The sequence below is a fragment of the Argentina anserina genome, chromosome 3 (genome assembly GCF_933775445.1).
Source record: "Argentina anserina chromosome 3, drPotAnse1.1, whole genome shotgun sequence".
Lineage (NCBI taxonomy): Eukaryota > Viridiplantae > Streptophyta > Magnoliopsida > Rosales > Rosaceae > Argentina > Argentina anserina.
Genome location: NC_065874.1, coordinates 23,280,982 through 23,289,040, shown reverse-complemented (window position 1 = coordinate 23,289,040; position 8,059 = coordinate 23,280,982). Strand labels below are relative to the sequence as shown.

Sequence of the window (8,059 nt, the reverse complement as noted above, 5' to 3'; positions counted from 1 at the left end):
GATATATCGATATATATCGGTTTTATCGGATTTGCTTATTTTTAATAAAATTTATAAAATTATACTTCAATATGTAAAAATAAACTAAAAAAATGTACTAAGTAAACTAAAGAAAATAAATACTTGATTTTGTAACAATTAAAATACACGAAAAGCACCTAATAATAAAGAATAAGTATTTAAGAATGATTATTTAGGCTTGAAATTCATCATATATATATATATATTTAAAATATATATAAATTAAAAATATATATGAAAAAATGAAAAACAAATATAAGTTTTTTTTTAAAAAAGAGGAAATAAATATTAAAAAATTAAACAAAAAATGAAAAATAAAATAAAAATCAAAGTTTGACCGATATATCGAAGTTTGACCGATGTTTGACCGTTGACCGATATAGTCGACCGATATGGTGATATCGTATCGTTTTCTAAATATCGTCGATATATCGCCGATATATCCGATATTTAGAACATTGCTCAGGATACAACAACTAAACAGTTCTAAAAAGTTGCACTACTAACTAGAACCTTCAACGAATTCGAAATGTACCTCTTTCTATCACCAGAGAACAACTAAGAACTTTGAGAGTGTGAGAGCAGATTGATATACCTCGAATGGATGATATTACAATGAAAAGATTGTAAAGTTACACACAACTAACAACTAAGTTACACAATCCTTTCACTTTACAATCCATACACAATGGATTCTATATAAAGTCTTTTCAACACTTCTCTTTTCCAATGTGAGACAAATATCTTTCTCTCATTCTAAGTAGCCATCTTTGAGTGACAATTTCTTATTCACCCACAAACCAAATTACACAAACAAACATATGATCTTGTAGCCCTCATTATGGAGAACTCAAATATATGTTCATCTTTGATTAATTATAAGTTTAACTTAATTTAATTAATCAATTAAAATTTGGTTTTAAATGGTTTATAAACCATTTTTCGAACAATTCCCCACATGAATGAAATTGGCCACCAAAGACCCGATAGATTTGGTGATAGATTTCTACGGTTGAAATAGGTAGGTTTGACCCTTTGAACCTTGCCTTATGAAAGTATGCTTACTTTACTAACTAAATAGTAGACGCGATGTTTTTGAACTATTCGTCATTTGTGTAAATGATGACATACTTCACACAGGAGTCTCCCTGGTACACTTCGGTTCTCATTTTTGTGCCCATTTTGGCCATGGAACACACGCCTGGTTCTGCAAGTAGTTTGATAAGAGTTATGCCCTCATTAACTCCCCTAGAAGCGGCCACACTTCTCTCTTGCATATGTGATCTCTTAATTAAGAGTAACCCGCATTACTCTGCTCGATTTCTCGACGCATAAGAATCACTAAAAGTTTTTAGCTTAACCTCATCCTTATGGGTATCATTGTTTTTCATCGTAGGAATGGACTTGGGGAACTCCCCACAGTGATCCGAACTAATTTTCACAATTTGGTTTTCCCTTTTGAACCTAGATCTTGGGATCTCCAGTCAGCTAGGTTGGGTATCACTGTAGTGATTTTTAATTTCCAATGGGCTTTAGTCTCATTCCCTTCGATGATTTTTCAACTAACTCTCTGTTTAACCCTTTGTTTAACTGATCAGCCGTGTCCTGGAAGTCCTCAAAAGAAACAGTTATAACTAGATCTACAATAGAGTCTGAGCTTGTAGCACTAGACAAATGTGGGGAGGAAGCATAATGGTTACGCCAGTTCATAGAGGACATTCCTAGATGGACAAAACATGTGCCTGCGATTGGTATACATTGTGATAGTCAATCTAAAATTAGCAGGGCACAGAGCAAGATGTATAATGGTAAGCCTAGACACATTCAATTATGTAATATATATAATATATCATTGTTTCTCTAACAAACACATAAGATCTGCAATTCAATGCAAGTTAGATTTGAAAACGGGGCAAGGTAATTAATACCTACACTGAGGGATCGATATGAAGTACCAAATATCTGTTTGTGTTCTCTAGCCCGGTTGTGGTAATCTGTGAAAGAAGAAATCTGGAACGAATCTGGAACGTGGGGGGAGGACTGCATGATTGGATACAGAGGAGGGGCAATCGTCAAAAGGATTAATTATCTGTGTTTTACAATTTTGTCCTACTTTAATTAAATAATTTGTACATAAATATTTATAGGAAAGGGCTATTGTGGGAAAGAGGTTGTTTCCTTAATTGATACTGATGACACCAGATTTATTTTTTAAATGACAATTTCATACTAATTTAACTCCTTAATTACCTAATTCAATGACAATGTTCAAAATGTGACTATTTCAACACAAGGTACACAAATATTTTCCTAATTAGTACAAAAACCATAGTTTAAAGATTATTTTACCCTTATCTATCTAAACACTTATTTATAGATAAAGTTGACGAACGATGACACTTTGCCGAACCTTGCCGGACTCCGGCCGCCGTTACCGGAAAAATTACTAATACTCTGTAACCCCCAATAACAAATTACTGACACCTAGTAACCTCTAATAACAAATTATTGACAACGTTTAATAACAAATTACTGATACACATTAACCTCTAATAACAAATTATTGACACCCAGTAACTCTCAAATGACAAATTACTGACACCCAGTAACTCTTAAAAACGGGCGCATAACAATGTTTAACGTTTAGAGTTTAGGTTTACGCTAAAGCCTAGACTCTAAACCATAAACCCTAAAGGTTTAACATTTAGCATTTAGGGTTTAGGTTTTAGAAAAGTTTAGGGTTAAAGTGTTAAACATTGTCACACTACGTACCAAACAACATGCGTATGAAAAAAAAGCGGTGCATAACAATGTTTAGCGTTTAGGGTCTAGGGTTACTGACACCAAGTATCCCCCCCTCCCAAAACAACAAATTATTGACACCTAGTAACCCCCAAACAACAAATTATTGATCCCAGTAATCCCCAATAATAAATTACTGACACCTAATAACCCCAAATAACAAAAGCCCCAGACCCTTCTCTAACTCGAATCTTCTTCTCCTATCTTCAGCGCAACAACGCCGTCTACCTTATCTCTGCCTAGCGTAGACGACTTCACGTCTGGCCCAACTAGAAGCATGTTTTCAGACTTATGTGTTCCCAACCTGCAACAATCTTCTAAATGACTTCTGCAAGGATCTGACAGGCATACAACAAATTCAGGTTTGTAGGCGTATTGGTACCGGTGGTTTCCTCTGGTTGTCACCGGCGTTCTGGTGATGGTAGCTTGTCATATCTCCGCTGGAAAAGAGAGAACTGAAGGCTCGAAACCTTAACAGTTTTGGGTTTCATCAACAACGTCGTAGCCTCCTCTCTTTCTAGCATCTCCGATCTCTGATTGAGTTCATCCTGGTAATAAACTTCTTCTCCTCTCCATGCTCCTTCCCTCTGTGACTTTGGTTTTTGGATCCCATTAAGTTTTAATCTTTTTGGATTATGGGTTTTCTGCCTCTACATGTTATTTGAGGTCGGCGTCTTTAGCGGCCGTGGCTCTTCAGCTTTGGAGCGTGGTTTATACATTGGTTGTCCTTGTGAGTGAGAAATTAACAAGCTTGATGGGTCCTTGCATCAAACTCATGAGTCCATCATCAATTAAGATCCAGGGAGCAATTGAGAGCCAGAAAGGGAGATTGAAGCCTAGGGTATGTACACATACTAGAGGTAAATTAAAGGCTTTAGTCTTGTGGAATGGTTGTGTGATCAGTTTAGAGTTTGCGTTGAAGTTTGTGGCTTGAGTTTTGTTGGAGATTGAAGCTAGGCTGCAATTATACTCCTTGAAAGCTCATAGAGTAAAGGAAGTGGAATGATTCTATTCTACTGTGTTCGTTGGAATGCCTTTTTTTTTATTCTTTATCAAAAGGTAAATTGCAGCTTTGATTACAAAGTCTGGTTACTGTGAAATTCAATTCAGTATGACTGATTGTTTAGGAAGTTTTGGGAAAATTATGATGGTTGTATGATGCTAGTTTGCAGTGAAACTACACCTATGTAGTGTTCTATTTTGTTTGTAATTGGGAAGTCTTCTTATCATTGTTTTGCCAAGTTCATCATATTAGAACTGAATAGGACTTGGTAGAATATGTTGGTATAGCTTAAATTAGCACTTGAATCATGAGTTGTGATTCTGAATTTTAATGGAGTGGTACTGAGTCATCATAGCTTTGGTGAATTGATATCTCCATAGTTTCAGATTTGTAAAGATTAATTGCTCAAGCAATTTATGAGTTGTGGCTCAGTAAGCTATAACCTTGTATTCTAAGTTCTTAACGGGTTAATACCCTGTTATGTAAAATTTGATGAGCAATGGGTAAAATTGTAGTGTTGTTGTGGTTTCGTTTTGGAAATGAAATTCCTGACTTTAGAGTCTCTAAAGGTTGGTTGGTTACATTTCACTTTGAAATGGGTAACAATCTGCTTATGTTGTGAACTGGTTTCAGTTTTCAAATTGAACTGTGAAAAGAAAGTTGTTAAAGTGTGGAAATTGAGTGAAATGTAATTGAGCTATGGGTGCAATTATGAAGGTTTAAAACTCAAAGTCTTGTTCTGTGAACCTTTGGGGTAATACTATATATTCAAGCTTTGTTTGATTTCTAAGGATATTTTATGTTATTAGCAATAAGAGAATCGGTTCTCGAGTTTATCAAACTAGTAGGGTGAGCATTTTAATTAATTAAATTCTTGTGCTCTGTATGTTAGGAACAAATTGATTATCAACTAGGGTGGAGCAAATCCATTGTTTTCATTCACTATTTTTTGGTTTTTTGATTTGTAGTCATTTAGTCTTTACTCTTTGTATGTTACATTGTTTTTACTGATCTTTGAATTTTACAGCTGCTTTAAAGATCCAGGCTATCGGGAATCAGCAAGTAGTTAACTAAGAGTAAAATCAGTTATTACACAGTAAGTTTCAATTGCAATGATTGGTCATATATTTGTTCATAATGCAATTGAAGCACTCTTGCCTTAATCTTTATGTACTTTGCATGTTACGTTTTCTATTAACCATGAATTCTCATATATATTACATTGCTATTATGTTGCTTCATGGTGGTGTTTAGCATCTACAATGTTTATGTTTCCCAACTTATTAATTTTTAACCTCAGAGTCATCCTTGACGATCCAAAATTTAGAGAAATAAAATCGGGTGTCCAAGCTGAGGCCTGTTGAGGTACATGAAAATGGTAAGGCTTTTGATCAGGTTCTCTATTTCTAAAAAAGAAATTGAAAATACAGGATGGTAGGCTTAAATTTTCAGTCTACTGATATATTGTGGAGTTATTTGTTAATTAGTCTTCCTTCTTGTGGCTTGTACTTTCTCATGACATTCATGTCTCCTACATCGCGTTTTGCTTTTGTAGACCAACGGGCCTGTTTTGATTGCAAAGAATCATTTTAAAGATGTCCAAATGTGTGAAGATGATTTTGTCACAGCTTAGGAGGATTTCTTTTATTGTTCCTTTACAAGTGGCAAACCCAAGTATTTAAATCACATACTTCAAATGGTTATGCTTTGGTCTAAGTTTTTAAGTTATGTAGGTTACCTTTGCATGAATGGATTTGTATCTCTATTTATGTTAAATATGGATTGTTAAGAGTTCAAAATCATCTGATAGTTTGAGGACAACATGATTTGCATTTACTACTTGGAGTAATGCCTGGAGGGCTTTAGATGCCATTGGTATTTGTGATTATCTTCGGCAACAACATGAGAATCTTGTTAGGTAATTTTTGACCTTGTTGCTTACTTGAAAGTTCATTCAGTCAAGTTTTCATTATGATCAAAGTTAATTAAAAGATGGGTGTCTATTTTATAACATGCTATCCTTTTCAGTAACATTACATTGAGAATGAGGTAATTGGGACACACAATTGTTTGATAATTAAGATTGATAAGGTGTTTTGTCCTGTTCTGGTTTGTTTAAACTTTAATCCCCAAAATCCTAGTTTAGTTTTACAAATAGCATTAAGAGGCACTCTGGTTTCTGACTTATTGTATAACTTCATCATAAAGTTTTGTGCAACTTAGATAACCTTATGCATTTTTTTCTACTGGGTTTGTTACAGGGATCATTGTTTGCTGCAACTACATGATTGTTACATGTTTAAAAGGCCCGTAGACCTATTGAGGTATCTAGAGATTGTTGAGAAGACAAGTTGAAGTTTTTGCAACCCGTATATGACATCCGAGCTGAATGGGCTAAGCTTTGTATGGTTTGGTTATGTATATGATCAAGTGATAGAACTGTTTTTGGTTTGGTAGAATTTGAACATAGATTGATTGTACTTGGGTTGAATATGTAATGACAATTGAAGTTTAATAGCCTTTTGAAAAGAACGTGGTTTAAATGGTTTAAAGGTTGTTATAAGCATATATGAATAATATGAAGGGTCAACTGTGATTCTATTAGCATGGGAGGAACAGCATAAATAAACTATATTATGTTGTTCTATTTTGATTCAGACAACATTTAAATGTTGTCTCAGTCACATTAACATGACATAACATGTAACCTTCTGCTATTACAAGCTTACTCACACAACACTTATTTTCCGTTGAATAGTTATTGAAAGATCAATTACCCGAGATTATGAAAGATGATATAATTTAGACATCATATACTCTATTCAAAATTCACTATAAAATTTCTATCACACAACATTATTATTCTGTATGTGTATAAATAAGACGACATTAATATGTGATATGTTTATACATCACACAATAGCCTATCTTTGTCTCGTTTTTGAGTGAATTGGAGATAACTAATACAACATTTGACCAAAAAAATGTGTTGTCTGAGAATAGTTCATATATCGGTTTAAAAATGATGTCTGAGGTGCTATCACATAGTCACGAGGTACTCAGCAGATACGTTTTTATCAGTCAGCAGTTTACAACTGATGTCCGAAGTCTTTTTTGGCCTAGTGATAGTTTGCCCATAAAGCACTGAAACATACTAACAAAAATGGAAAAACACAATTGTCACAAGCAACTCATCCTTCTTAGCTACATTTGCCTCCTCTATAGCTTCGACCTTCTCACTGCAACAAAAACACACACAGATATCAAAATTTCACTCAAGCAAAACATCAAACACCTTGCAGGCAACAAGAATGGCCACCACACCTAGCCCCAATTTCAGCGGTGTTGTGCTTGTTCATCTTCTTCTACTCTAGTAAGAACGTCTTGATGATTAAATTGCAGAACAAGTAGATGAATTTTGTCGACGTGCTGCCTTGTACATATTAGGAGGGCAGAGACTGCAACCATGAGGGAAATTGATGAAATCATAGAAAGGTGAAATCCTAACTCTTCCTTCCTTATCAACATAACCAAGGTTGGTGTTAATTTCTGAGAAATATTCCTCGAGACCAAGATGCTTCAAAATTGTCTCAATGAAAAACAAATTTGCATCACTCACAATCCTCAACTCACATATGCAACACCCCAAACTGAATTAGATTGCTTCCTTCTAGAAAAGGCATATGATGGAATAAAAGAATATGTAGGGGAGTATGGCATACCTGAACTGGCACAATTCTGGGATGGATAGGTGTCCTTTGGAGCACCTCCACTTTACCGGGCACAATGCAAGTCACTCACGCTGGAGAGAGAGAGAACTATGATTGGCTTCCTTAGTTGAGGGTTTATGTTCTTCTTCTTCGAAAGAGGACTCAGGTGTCGTTGTCGTTGACGCAGATCGGAGTCGAGGCAGATGCGCCAGCGTCGTCTTAGATGAGAGAGAGAGAGAGAGAGAGAGAGATCTGAAAAAAGTGAAAAGAGAGAACTGCAACGAGAAGTGGTTGTACATAAAAAAGGGTAAACTAACTATCCTTAACAATCATTGAAACGGGAACATGAAACTAAAATGGGCACAAATTGGCTTGTTTTTGTTCATTTGGTCAAAGCAAAAAAATATGGGTTTTCTTTCTCTAACCTGCTACGGAATTAGATATTCATCCAGATTGTAATTCTAAGTCCCTGATACAAGATTTCAAAGGGACCCTTCTGTTACCCATATCAGTAATGTTGCAT

At 35.1% G+C, this 8,059-nt stretch overlaps 1 long non-coding RNA gene across 1 annotated transcript; it reads right to left on the bottom strand.

Moving 5' to 3' along the window:
• Positions 1-6,952: 6,952 nt before the first annotated feature.
• Positions 6,953-7,792, bottom strand: LOC126787865 (uncharacterized). The gene is made up of 3 exons (XR_007671291.1): positions 7,549-7,792; positions 7,151-7,284; positions 6,953-7,065 (listed from the first exon to the last, which is right to left on the bottom strand). It is a non-coding gene; the product is annotated as an uncharacterized LOC126787865 (long non-coding RNA).
• Positions 7,793-8,059: the final 267 nt, after the last annotated feature.